This window comes from Haliaeetus leucocephalus, unplaced genomic scaffold (genome assembly GCF_000737465.1).
Source record: "Haliaeetus leucocephalus isolate CR32 unplaced genomic scaffold, Haliaeetus_leucocephalus-4.0 Scaffold536, whole genome shotgun sequence".
Lineage (NCBI taxonomy): Eukaryota > Metazoa > Chordata > Aves > Accipitriformes > Accipitridae > Haliaeetus > Haliaeetus leucocephalus.
Genome location: NW_010972972.1, coordinates 6,662,199 through 6,676,901, shown reverse-complemented (window position 1 = coordinate 6,676,901; position 14,703 = coordinate 6,662,199).

Below are 14,703 nucleotides of genomic sequence, written 5' to 3'. Positions count from 1 at the left end.
CCCCTGCTCCAGCCTCAGCAAGGTGTGGCTGTGCAGAGGCAGGACTGCAGTCGGCAGTGCATGGTCCCCTGAGCCAGGGAAATGCAGCAGCGTGTCCTTTCACTGCTGGAGACAGCTGGGACCTCTCTGGACACAGAGTCCAAATTTTTCCCTCCCTGCTAGATGGGGTCCGATGGGGTCCAACCTCTCAGGTAGTGGCACAGAAGCTCCCGCTGCTGCCATCATGTCATGGATAGGCACCAAGGTGACACCTTAGCATCACTTATATTATTCCTATTTTCACTATGTGATTCAGTAAATACTAAATCAGCTCTTGGGGTCTGGATCAACATTCCTGTGATTCCCATCTGAGCTTTTCACCCCCTCCTGGGCTGATGGATACTGCAGAGGAGGGGAGCCCAGGATGATCCTTTGCAAGAAAACCCAGGGGGTCTTACTTTTCCTGGGAAAGCACCTTTAAATTCTGTTGTAATTGCACCTTTTTCCCCACCCTTTGTGGCATACGGCGCTGCTAATGAAGATTGAATAGAGCAGCAGTGCCTGCATGCGAAGCTGCAGAGGACGGTAAATCTGGCTGCTTGTACTATGCACATGAACAACAAATCTAATTGCCATTTTGGAGCAGTGATTAGCGCTGCAGCAAGCTGTCAGCCAGGGATGCCAAATACACAAGGCTCGGCAAAGCTGCCTGGGAGGAAAGTTCACGAGGGAGCAAAAGGGGAGGAAGGACGGAGCAGCCGAGAGCAGGGGGTAATGCCAGATGCCGCAGGGTTGGGTGGCCTTTGCCCGTGGTCCCACCTCCCATGGGAAACCTCTCCGGGGGGTGGTGCAGGGTCACAGTCCACCCCAATGTCTCTCCTTCCCCTGCCATGCGGCATTATGGATTCAGATGAGATTTAGCTATCCCCTAAACCCAATTAGGGGGAAAGGAAAAGCAGCCCTGGGATGCTGCGCTGACCTCAGCCACACACGAGGCTCTGGCTCCACTTCTCTACCCCTTGCATCTCCCCTCTGCTTGTGAAGCATCTGGGATTAAAGGAAACTTTATTAATGGGCTTTACAGAGAGTAAAACATGTGGCAGGATAGGTGGCTAATCCTGCACAGCCGTCGGGAGGAGGGGGCTGTGGTGCACAAATCAAAGCATCTATAGCTTTTTAAACGCTGTTGGATAACAGACATAGCCAAGCACGTAGCAATCAAGCTTAAAATTTCATGCCATACTCAAGTAAACCACTTTTTCCCCCCAAAAAAATCTTTTACATTTGCAGAAGCCTCTAATTAATCTTGGCATTTAACCACGAGCTGCAAAACTTAAAGTAGGGAAGGGGTAGTATTTATTTCCCACAACTTGCTGTGCTCAGTGCCTCCCGTGCTTTACCAGCACATAAGACCTTGACACTGGATACGAGCGTGGGCCACAGACTCCCAGTGTGACCCTAGACAAGGTTTTTGGGCCCAGTTCTTAAAAAGCTGAATCACCCTGACTCGGGGTGAGTTGGTTGCCTTAATACCTCAAGGATGGGTCCTTATCACGAGTGTTAACATTCTCCAGATATTTCCCCTCTTTCCAGGTTTCGGGAGGTTTGTGTTTTGCTCGTAGTGGTAACAAGCCGAGAAAGCTCCTGCAGAGGTTAAATGTTGGCACCCAAACAAAATCTTAGGAAAAGATAGCAGCTCCTCAGTGGTTTTAGGGTGGAATTCAGGGCATTTTCCCTGCTTGGATGGTCTGAGAAAGGGAGAAGTTTCAGACATTGCTTGGCCAGAGTTGCAGGCATGTTGGTTTTTTCTAGGACAAACAACAAATTTCTCACCTCCTGGAGACTTTTGGGCGGGATTGGTGTTCTTCAGTGAGATGTTGCTACTTGTTGCCTGGAAGGGAAAAAGGAGTCACACTCGTGACTGACAACCGAATAGCTCCAAATGCTGTGTACACCTCAAACGCATACAGGTCAGGAACTGAAGGTCTGATCCAGTGAAGTCTGAAGTTTCAAGCACAGCACCTGGGAAAATCCTTTAGGTATGTGCTTATGTCCCCTGGGTTTTCTGAAATGTAAATGCACCTGGAGTCAGGCCAGGAAGGGTCCTTCATGCACCCTGGAAATGTGGAAATGGACTGGTGGAAATGCCCCTGCCTTGGCACAGGGACACAGGTCTTTCCCAAACACATGGGTTTATGCATTTGTGCATCCTTGGACCAGCCATAAACACGTGCTGCTCTGGCGGGGGATGCTCACAGGCGCTCCAGAGGCATCACTCCCTTTAAGCAGCCTCAGCTGATGGGTAGCTCATTTATTTTTGTTTATCTTAATTGAGCTGCATATGATTGAAGTCAGCTTCAGTTAAAAATATCCCATGTCTCTGATCAGCCCTGGACCGCTCCCTGGCTGCCACCAAGCTCTCACTCCCCATGGGTCTCCAGAGTCTCCTGCTTGTGTTGGCATGTCCCATAGTGAGCTGCATTGTCCTCAATAGCCCCATTGCTGGTGGCCCCACAGGTCTGCTACCATGTAAAAGCATGGCCAAAGTCCATGACCTCTTGCTCTTCCCCCAAAACCTTGGGCATCGGAGCTGAGGAGTTTGCTAGTCCCACCTCCAGCACTTCAGCCCTTTGCTGCTCAGCCTTACAGGAAACAGCAGGCATTTTTCATCGTTTACAGTAAACAGAGCCTTAATCCAGGCCTTTAAGTCTGTCTAGATTTCGAAATAATTACAAGCAGCCTCTTAACTTGTATGAAGTTTGATTTAAGCCTTAATTTAATGGTTTATCTGGAGAGCAGGAAGTAAGCTGGCGCTGCCAATTAGAAGCCATCTGTTTTCTCCTAATCTTTTGCAGGCTTCAGACCAGCAAACAAGAACCACCATGGCTGGACCATCACTTCTGCCAGTGGTAAACAACCCACCAGCTCTCTGCAGGGAGCTGCCTCCAGGGACCATGTCCTGGGGTCTTCAGGGATGAGTGGCTCCTTCCAGCCCTGGGGATAGTGGTGACCATGGTGAGGCGTGGGTGGGTTGCTCTAGAAAAACGTCAAGGACTAGCATGGTCAGTGCTTGAGAGGAGGGAGATGCTTCCTCAACAGAGACGATGGAGATGGTTGCTTTGAGCAGGATCCTACACCCTGACAGTACCTGGACAAAGACCCTTGGAGTGTAGATGGATGGGACAACCCTGGGCAAAGAGGGAGGGACAGATTCCTCTTGCAGAAATAGCTGTTTCACACTTCCCTCCCTACAGCAGCCCAAGGAGAAGATGCCAAGGAGCATCTTTCATCCTGGAGAGGTGATTGTGGCTGGGAGAGGAGCAGGGCTGCCAAAGACTAAATAATTCCCCCTGCCAAGAACAAGACACCAGGGACAGCCATGTGTCCCCAACAGCCAGCACAGGGAGGTGGCCTTCCCTGCTCCCATTCCCCATGTGCACCAACCCCCAGGTGAGGATGGATACTGGCAACTGGAGCTGGCTCTGCTCCCAGCCCACCTGGTCCCATGCCCTTGGTGCATCACCAGAGTCAAGCAATTCTAGCAGCTCTGACGTTAATAATAACCCTGGACGTGATCACATCCCACTTGCTCATCCCTAAAATCTTCTCCATGTAGCAGGGTTTGGGTTTTTAAAAAAAAAAACAACAAAAAACTAAGCCCAACGTAAAAGCTTTTTGGGGGCTGCTGAGAGGTATCTGCCCTCCCTGGTGTAGGGACCCTGTGGAGATGACATCTCCCTCAGGTCCCACATCATCAGCAGAGACGTACTCCAGGGAGGTGACTCAGAAAATGTCTTTGAGAAGTCAAAAGCTGGGGGCTCTCCATGCTCCCCCTTCCACGCAGCAGTTTCAGAGCAGCCCTTGCTTTGATTCTCAGAAGGTTTCATCGCAGCCTTGATGAAGCTTGTTGGGGTTTTATACGCCAACCATTAAACAACAATAAAACAGCAATAACAGAAGGATCATTTACCAGATGTTATCACCTCCCTTGTCTGCATTTTCTCCTGCAAAATGTTCTGGCTGCAGCATTTTGCTCAGGTACCACCTCTGCTGCCTTGCCCGCGGTGGCACAGGTCTCTCCGGTGGCATAGGAAAGCCCACCCTGCTTGGGTGCAAGGCATGAGGAGCAGCAGAGGGAGAAAAGCCAGAGCTCTGCCCCAGCCCAGGCTCAGGAAGCTTTGGAGGGCGGTTGCCTTGTGGGTTGTTCGTGACTTTGATTCATGGTGCTAGAGATGCTCCTGCGGGAAATATCAGGTTGCCGGCTCTGCTGAGTCACACCGCTGCTTTCAACAGCAATGCCTTGCTGCAAGCACCTTCCCCACCCAGCTGGGAGCCCTCTGTCCAACAACACCTCCTACCCCACCAGTTTTTGCTATACGTGGACAAGGGTGACAGCTATCAAGGGCGCAGGAGACCAGTCAGGGCTCTCCAGCCCACCGGCTGCCACCACGCTCTCCTCAAGACCTCATAAATGGGATCTTTGGTGCAATTTGGGCTGAAGGACAAAGACGTTGGCCAGGGATGGTGCGGAAAGGTCAGGAAAAGACTTGGAGGAGGCTTGGAGACATCACCATGGATGGGGATGGAAAGTTCTCCAAGCATGGATAGTGCACAGCCCCAGTCCTGCCACTGACATCTTGCAGACTGAAGGCAAAAAGGTCTGAGCTCACCACACCTCTGGCTGGTGTTGGCTGCTCCAAGCACAACTCCACGAGACCTGCCCACGTGGGGTGGCAGGGCAGCTTCTCCATCCCACACCCACCCAGAGCTCTGCTGCAACCACTTGGTGACCAACCCAGGCCCCCAGCTACCCTTTTGGGGCAGCATTTATCCCCCTGAAAGAGTTGGCATTGCTGGGCTGAGTCCTGCCCACGACCATGCAAGTCCAACACCTCCTCTTTTCCACTTGCACATTGCACCTTTCTCCCAAATTGCTCCCTGGGGAGGAGCTCCCCAATAGCATCCACAAAACCATCCTGTTGCCCTTCTGAACCCCTCCTCTTCCTCGCAGTGCCACCAAGGACAGAGTGTCCGAGGCAACGGCATCACCAGTGGGTCTCTCCTGTGCCACCTTGCAATGTGGGACAACACCTGGGGTGGCTTCGTGGTTTGCTCTGCTGGGACACATTTTGCATCACCTTCATTCAAACAACTCATGCCCTGGGTGAAACTCCGGGGCAGGTCTGTCCTTGCTGGGCTTTAGTCTGTGAGTCTCCTGAAATCCCTTTTTAGCCGGCAGATCACTGTGGTTCATAAAAGAAAATGGGATTCATTTTTCTCCCTGGGTTTTTCCTGGGGTTTCAGTCAGCAGCGCCAAGCCAAAGCCCTTGATGTTTTACAGCTCTCGCTAATGCACCGGTGCTTCCCAAAGCAAACTATTTATGATCATGCCAGAGAAGGGAAGGTGGAAGGTCCCCACGGCAAGTTATTTATAATCCTGCTGATCGCTGGCCTCCGCTTTTCCCCCGAGCATCCCTTCTGCAGGCAGGAGGCAGGAGTTTTTAAACATTGCAATTAGCTCTGTTGTCACTCCTTGCTCAGAAATCATCATCAAATCTCCCTTAGGAAGAATTCGCCATAAACCTTATCGGCTGAGCCCAGGTTCATTGCAGGTGAGCTGCTGGATGCTACACAATCATCATCCCTCCCAACTCCAACATAGCCCCGAATACCATGAAAATCCTGTTGCCCATGGGAGATGAGGAACAAAGTCTGAGCTATCATTTAGGGTCTCTGAGACACTTAGGTCTCATGCTGTCCTTTGCAGAGGTCTTACATTAGGTTTGCCTTGTCTCCGAGGAAGGCACGTTTGCCTGGTCCCCATCCAGAGCAGGACTGTCACTGGTGACGGTGACCCCCGATCACCTTCTGCAAGAGGGACACTCAGCATGGCCATGGCAGCTGCCTTTTTTTTTTCCCTTTAGACTCAGGAGACCACTTATGCCACCTGAATAATGCAAAAACAGGTCCTACCACAGTATTTCAGCAGCTGGAAGACAGAAATACCCTGAGGAGGCAGGGTGCAGAGATCTCCCCAGCTCATTGCACCCCAGTTTGGGACTGGCCACCAGTTTGCTGGGTTGGAGAACCCCCTAGAGCCTCCCCCCAGAACAGACACAGGCAGGACCCAACATCTGCATCCATGCTGTGGGACGCAGCATGGGGCAGATAGGGAAACATTTTTGCAGGTCTGTAGCACTCCAGGGACACCAAATTTGGGTGGCTACCACCAAGGGAAGCCCAGCCGGGACTATGCTGGCTTATGCTAAACCCTGGCCCCATGACCCAGCAGACGCAGAACAGGCAGAGAAAGGGGAGAGGGAAGCCGCAGGACTCCCCTTATCCTCCATGGTTATTTTTTAATTTCCCATAGCAGGAAGGAAAAGGATTCACAACAGCCTCCAGCCCATCTGCGCTCACAGCTCCGAGGGCTAATTTCTATGACCCCAAGCAGGGAGAGCCATCACCATCATCATCATCACCACAGCCTCGTGGTGGCCAGGATCAGCCTCCTCCACGCCATCCCCCATCCTGCAAGGATGGAGGGGGAAGACCCCCAGGAACAGGTTGTTCTAAGCGCGTTTCCCCATAGCAATGTCCCCAGGTGATGGCCCTGTCCCCAGGGATGCCTGTCCCTCAGTCCTGCCCTCACCATGCCCATGGGAGGAGCTTTGAGTTCAGCTCTGCCGTCCGGCATCGAAACCAGGACTTCACAGCTCCATGCTCAGGGTGCTGGGAGCCGCAGCACTGAGCTTTCATTAAATATTCTCAAGGTGCCATGTGCTATTGCAGGTGAGTGTGTAATTTGTCATGTCTCCATTATTAATTGTCAGCTCTGATATGAGTAATCGTGCCCCCCCCCCCCAAGTCCCAAGCTCAGGAAAATTTATAGCTTTTTATTTTCTTGGTATAGTAGCAAGAGCTCAGCTGGCTGGCGATGAAAAATATCGAGGGGAAGCACACGTTGGAGCTGCGGAGGGACCACATGGCAGCCCGTCAGCTGCTTGCTTTCTAATTGCATCACTCCCTCGGCTTCCACTTGACTTGATAATTTGGGATGCTACAAGCAGCTTCGCATCAGCCATCGCCTGGGTACAAAGCTCAGCCCCGAGCGGTACGGGGTAGCGGAAGGTCGGCTCTCCCCGCTCCTCCGTGAGCTCCACCGCCATCCCACTCACCCTCCCCAGCAGACCACGTCATTAACGTGGTTTCCAACCCGCTCGTTAAACTCTAGAAGTGGATTTGACACCCTGAAAAGCCTAAAATAATAGTTCTCCGAAGCAACACAAAAAGATAAACAGGCCTGAAGGGCACTGGGGGTGGGGGCAGTTCTGCAACGAGGATAGAGACGATACAACAGGCGAGCGCTTTGGCGCCCTTCGCCTAATTACCCATCCCGCAGCAGCCAGAAAGTGTCGGGAAGATAATTAAACAGCATCGCTGTTGTCGTCCACCTTAGCCACACCAGGAGAGGGGGAATCGGTGATGGATGGAGGTGGCTCTCTGCTGCAGCCCAGCAATCCTATTTAATATCCTTTTTGTATGTATGTTAATGGCTTATGCTGCTTTATTAAACATATGCACTCTCACCGATACAGACTGGCCCCAGTCTTGGTGATGGGTGGGAGAGAACCAGTAGATAAAATGCACATTAAATTTTATGGGGACTTTTTTGGCAGCTCGAATACACAAATGGGGTCTGTTTGTCAGGATTAAGAAATCCTTCTCAACACAGAGGTGGGTTAAGACTAACTGGACCCCGACCACACCTCCAACAACCTTTCTCTCTGCTCTGGCTCCCCTCCAGGCTTGCATGCAGCATCCCAGATGGGGCCTCCCCAGACTGTGTCCAGGTCCTGCTACAGCCCCATCTCATGAGGGGTGGATGGAGGTGGGCAGCCCGCTCCTCTAGCCAAGGTCCCAACTTGGTGTTCCCACCTCCAGCACACACTGCATTCTCCCACCGGCTGGGGGGCTGCACGGCATGGGGAGATGTAAAGCCTACCCCAAACACAGGGCAGCAGAAGCTCCAGCAAAGCAATTTCCTCCAAGACACGTAGCTCCGTAGTCCCCAAACCCTCCGGCTCCCTACAGCTCTTTTTATCAGGTGGAGACTTTAAGAGATCCTTGACATGCATCACATCTGCGTGTCCACGTCAGCAGCTCCCAGCTCCAGCCAGACCTCGAGCATCACCCCTTTACAAGGGGAAAAACCTTGCGATCGCCCCGTTCCCAGCTGATGCTGCAGTGCCACCCCACAAATTACCTCCTGAGCCCAGACTTGCTGCAGGGCTGCCGTGGGGCCACGGGACCCACTGGCTGGCCAGCCTGCTCACTGCCAGAGCCACGGACAAGAATGAAACCAGAGAAAAGAGCCCAACCAGACCATGACACGCTGGTTTGCTGACCCTGCAAGCCCGGAGCCGGGCTGGCACAGCTCCCAACTCACACCACCATGGTTGAGCATGAGGCTCCCATGAAAGCCAGGTAGACAAAGAGCTCATCCCTTTCCTCTCTCCTGAAACAGAGCCACTTCTGAGCTGTTTGCAGCCGGTTGATGTATTAATGCCCAGCTTTGGCAGAGCAAGGCTGCAGGAGGAGAAGGGCTCAGAGCCGGCAGCCCCATTTTCCAAGCCCCAACCAAGGTGTCCTCACCAGGAGGACTGGGGACCCTGAGATGAACCATGTACAGATGGTAGCAAGAGGGTTTGCTTTTATTTGGGGCCATGAGGACCCTTTTGAAACAGCGTGGGATCCCCTGATGTGCAAAAATAGACTGAATGCCTCTGATCAGCCCCAGCCCACGATTATCCCGTAACCTCAGTAGCACAAGAGTCCCCTCCCCAAATGATCCCATGTCACATCCATAAATTCATTTATTTTTTTTCTCCCTGCACCTCAGGTGAGTGTCCATTCTGTCTCTTGGGACCACCTGGAGGAATGATCCTGTTTGACCCCTTCACAATGGGGGCAAGTCCCCCCCATCCAGGGGATGGGGCCACCCTGAGTCACAGGGCAGGGACTTTTGGGGACCACATTCAGCTGGCACAGCTCCCCACTTCTACATCTGAGGGGGATAAAACCTCCCAAATCAGGGGGCTCCCAAGCTTTCCGAGGATGGAGAGTGCCATGGAGAGGACTCTGACTCCTTGGGATTGTCAGCCCACGCAGGCAGAGGAACACCGCAGGCAAAAACGCTGATGCAAGCAAATCGAGCATGCCATCAGGAGGAAGACTGTGCCCTCTGGACTATTTTTGGCTTGTTTTTCTTAACTATGGAGCCACTGATCTATGATATTGTCGCTGCTGTGACTCGGCAGTTGGAATTGCATCAAGCCAGAGTTGGAGAGAGGGTTGCTCCGGTGTCTCGGGGGACCGGTAATGGGAGAGAGCCCTTCACCTCCTGTTTACACTTTAATGCCCATCCAGGTTATTCATTATTTATTGCTAATGTATTTATAGAGCATTACTAGCATGCACGGTGCTCTGCAGACATTTGGGGAAAAGGTCCTCTCTCCTTTGGATATCGCGGTATAAATAGAGTGGTTAAACACAACACGGGCTCTGCTGACCCATTGCCTTTGTACCCGAGCCCTGACGAGCCGGAGGGGCCATCTCTACCCTCCTGCATCTTGTGGCTTTTCCATGGGTGGTTTTTTTTCCTGCTGGGCTGGTGTAGTGTTTGCTTCGTGCATCTGTTGTGTCCTGGGTACACAGCGAAGCCAAGCCTGGCTGTGGGCACCCAAAGCACCCACTCCCTGACACCCATTGATCTGCACCCTTGTTCTCAAACCAGGGGCTACAAAACAGTGAGGGGAGCTGGCCATCACAACCCAGCACTGCAGGGTTTCATTTATTTGGGGTGAAAGACCACCCTGATGACTCCAGGTCCTGTGCCCAGGGGGTCCAAAGTCACTGCAACCCAATTCATACCACGATGACCGTGACCAGCCCCAGCAGACCTGCCCACCCGCAGCTGCATTTGCAAGTCCATAATGTTTAAATGCAAGATCTTTGATACCATCTTAAAATATGCACCAATTAGCTCAGCAGCTCCAATTCCACCTGGCTGTCTGGATGCCAATGAATCAATTAGCAGAAGCGTGGTGGCCTGGGACCCTGCGGGATGGATGGTGGCTGCGCTACCAAAATGACCCTCACCATCCTCTAACCAAATGGCATACGGGATCTGGGTGCTACCAGCTGGGACATATGGACAAGGGAGCTGTGGAGCAAGAAAAGGAGGTGGTGTGAAGCACCCAGCCGGCGGTGGGTCTCTGCTGGTGACCACCGAGCCCCAGGATGAGCTCATGCCTGCAGCAACAGCCATGGCCAGCCACAGCCCGCGGGGACGTGCCATCCTCGCCTTGTTTTGTCTGCCCGCCCTGGCCTGCCTTTCATTTCCCACTTCTTATCTACTCGTGCTGAGCAAACAGGACGGGGGAAGGCAGTTTCTGCTGGGTCATGGGGAAACAGCTTGGCCACGGGACCGGGGAGTCCCAGCCTGGCCCCCAGCACCAGCGCCCATCGCGTCTTTGCACCATCCCAGACACAAAATCTGGGACTTATTCTCCCATTCTCCTACATTCTGGGGACTGTCCCACATTGGGCTAAAAGCAGATTTTTACAAAACCTTTTGCAGTCCCAAAAGGGTGCAAGTGGGGGAGAGAAATCATCTGGGATGAAGCAAAACCTGAAACAGGACCTCACACTTCAGTGCCAAATCCCTTGCAAATACAGGTGGGAGGATTTTTCAAAGTGAAAGAAGTGTCATTTCCAACAATTTCATATGAAAACTGTCAAAAGAAAATACTCCTCATTTTCCAGCATTTTTCCAAGGATCCTTCCACAGAGAAATGAGCAATTCCAGTCTCACAGGCATGAATCTTAAAGGGAGGCTGTGCTCAGCTGCTGCTGGCGTTTGCTGAGCAAAGGTTAAGAGCCGGGTTCAAACGCTGCAGTTTACAGATTATAGGATTTCTTAGCAGCAAGAGGGCTGCTCTCACACTGCCCCAAAGCATGTGGCCAGGGCAGACAACCGTCACTTGAAAGGGACTATAAGGAACAGAAAAAAACCCCCAAAACAACAAAAAACAAAAGGGAGCCAGAAGAAGTGGAAATGCCCCCTCTAAGAGGGCAGAGGAGGCAGAGAGCCACTGCATGTGGCAAGCTCCACTCTGCTCCTTCCCCCTCCGTCCCGACACATCTCACGATGATATTGCAACCAGTAACATCAACTCTTCCCCAACACCGACGCCTGGGGCAGCACAAGGCTGGGCAAGAGCATCCCTCTACAAAAGCAATTCAGCCTTTGCGCTTGTGGAGTAAGACTTGAAAATGTGCCCGGGAGAGGTGCAGAGGCCAGAAAATGAATTTTTTTTTTTTTTTAAATCATCTATTATGTCTTCAGATCTTCCCCTCTACCCATGACTGTGTGACGGGGGAGACAAAGGGTCATGGTTTTAACACTGTTAATTGCCAGTTTAAGGCTGGCGAGCACCAGAAGTGTTTCTGCACCATCCACGGTCTCATGCCCCACTGCTCTCAGCCCTCCTCTGTCGTGGAAGTGTAGGCAGGGAAACTCTGGAACTATGACATGCCTTACACCCAAAGCTGTGGTTTTCACGCTGTCCACAAACCGCAAGTAAAATGCAAGCAAAAATACATGGAGAATTACACAGCCCAAGACCACAGGGCGGTGTGGGCTGGAGGAGGAGGAGAGCCTTCAGCCTTGTTTTGCAGCAACGGAAAATGAGGAGGGATGGAGGAGGAAGGAACGATGTTCTTACTGCAAGAAGGAGCTGGCCAAATCATTTAGTGCCTTTTTGTTCCAGCCTTCGCTAAAAAGCCATTTGCAATTGGCCAACCAGAGCAGCACCAGTAGCAAAGAAACTAGGATGGGACGCAGTGGGAGAGGAGCTGGGAAGCCCAAAGGGCTTCAGCTCTGAACCAGAGCCATGCTTGCACATCCCCAGGCTGCAAAACCAAAAATAACATGGGCCATCATCAAAGAGAGGAAAAGAGAAGCAATATTGCAGAGCAGGTGGCTTTACACTGGTTACTGAAGACACGGCGCAAGTAATCAGTTCTCTTTGGAAGTCTCCAGAAGATAATGAGGTGATACGTAATGGTCTGTATTAAATTGTAGGAATAAATCACACCAGCCCAACCTAATCTTGTCCTGCAACATGGCAATGGACTCCTGACATTGGGGTGATGCAGATCTCCTTGCCTTTAACAGCAAGAAGATTTCGATGCTGCTTCAAATGCAGAGTTATGGTCTGGGGGAGATGGTGCAGGAGGACCCAAAACCAATCCAAGTCCAACAGGAGCTTGAAGGGGAGCACATGTCTGAGGGGCTGCAGGATCCAGTGTGACCATTAACAACTGGGAATGAAGAGCATCAAACTGGTGGTCAATGCCGAGATGTCAGGACTGAGACTGCAGACTGGTAAAAGGGGTGGAAAACTGATCCAGGGCCATCCAGCAAGGACATGTGGATGTTGCTAGAGACGAGACAAACACACAGGACCAATAGGATGGATGGCAAGAGGAGACCATAAATCCAAAAGCGACCCATCCTTTTGGGGATGGAAGAAGATGGGGCTGTCCTTCTGCTCCTTGGGGTGCCTGGAGGCTCAGTTTTGGGCTCTGCACTTCAGGAAAGCTATGACCCAACTGAAAAGAGGCCAGAAAACAGTGGCTGTGAAGAGAAAGAGGGAAAAAATTGTCCTCCACTCCTGTGTCTGAAATGACAGAGGTCCTGAGCTGGTTTTGGGCTGGACCAGGCTGAAACGAGGAGCAGAGATGCCACAAGGTGAAAAGGAGGAGCAGAAGGACAGCAAGGTGCAGGGGAGGAACAGTTGCAGATGCTGGCACAGCCCCACCTCCCCAAAGGCTCACAGCTTTGCTGAGGTGACGGTTGCATCCAGCTCCCATGCTGGGACTTCATCACCCTCTCCCCATGGCCCACACCAGCCGTCCCTGGGGAAGTCCAGGGTGTTTGCAACAGGCAAGGAAGGCACCATGTTCCCACCAAGCAAGAGTCCCCATGTCCCCAGAGCCACCCCACCACAGTACGGCACTAGAGCTCACATCCCCTCCAGACCTTGGAGCATCTCCACCCTTCAAAGTCAAAGAGTTCGGCTCCCTTTCAGCTGCAGAGAGCCTCGTGCTCTCCCACAACCTCTAATGTCACTCACCGGCCGTGTTTTATGGCTTTTGGAGAGGGAGCGAAGGTGCCCTGCCTCAGCCTTGGTTTTTACGGCAGATGCTCCTTCTCCAAGCAGCCATGGAGGAGGACTAAAAGGTGCCGGGATTTTTGCAGCCCGTGGATGAGAGCTTGCCAGGACCTCCACGCAAAGCGGTGGACCTGGCCCACCATCTGCCTTGTTTTTCGGAGCGCTATTGATTCATTAAATATAGCAATTAAATGTGATAAATGGGCCCTAAAGTGCTATTTTGGGGGAGAGGAGGCTCCATCCATGAGTGCTGCAGCGCTGGCTCAGCACGACGCACTGTGCACACCTGGCTCTCCCCACTCCCTCTCCTTCGGTGCGAGAGTGGATGCTGCCCCACACTTAAATATTTGATGGCACGCAATTTTTTGACATATTCCCAAATCTATTCTTCTCCCCCTGCCCCTCCCACAAGCTTCCTTGATTTCTCTGGCTGCTGTTAGACACAGCAGCCCGTGCCCCCCCCCCAAGCCCTGGGCAGCCCCCCGGGATGGCAGTGAGACCAAAGCAGGCTTTGCAGCAGAGGTAATAGCTTTTATTAGCCACAATAAAGAGAAAATAAAGCCAGGAGTGCACAACAGGCCAGCGCTGCATGCCCAGCACTGGTCAGGATTTTTTCCAACCTGGTCCAATAAAAGCGATGACCTCTCCGTCCCTCAGCATCACTTCTCCCAGGAGCATGGGTCATCCCGGTGGCTGGACCCCACGGCTCCCCACAAAGCAGGGCAGGGGATGGGGACCCATGATAGGACGATAGGACCAAGTCCCAAAAAGCAAAAGCGGTGATAACTTGGAGGCAGCGGTGACAACCCTGCCTGCATCTCTCTCCAGGCTGCAACGCTCAGGAATGCTGCGGGGTGTCCGGCTGGCAGGGCAGGGTGGGGAATGGGGACCGGGGCTGGAAGGGGACGGGGACAGCCCCCAAATCCTCCCTGGGCTGGAAAGGGACCGTGACAGCCCCCATCCCCTCCTCAGGGCTGGAGGGGGGGGTCGGGAACCGCAGCAGCCCCCAACTGCCCCCATGCTGGGAAAGGACCGGGACAACCTCCAAATCATCCCGGGCTTGAAGGGGACCGGGACAGCCACAAAACGCTCTCTGGGGCTGGAAAAGGACCTGGACACCCCCCAAATCCTCTCCGGGGCAGGAGAGTGACCGGGACAGCCCTCAAGCCCCTCCCGGGCTGGATGGGGACCGCGACATCCTCTAACCCCTCCCCGGGTGGGAAGGTGACCGGTACAGCTCCAAACCTCTCTCCGGGGCTAGAAAGGGACCGCGACATCCCCTAATCCCTCTCCGGGTTGAAAGGGGACCAGGATACCCCCCTCTAAATCCTCCCGGGACTTGATGGGGACCGAGACATCCCCTAATTCCCTCCCCGGGCTGGAGGGGGGCCCCACCAGGCCCCCCCCCCCCCCAACACCTCCCACAGACACGGGGGCACCGTGGGGCTTGCGAACGGTGCCGAGCCGAGCTGAACCGAGCCGA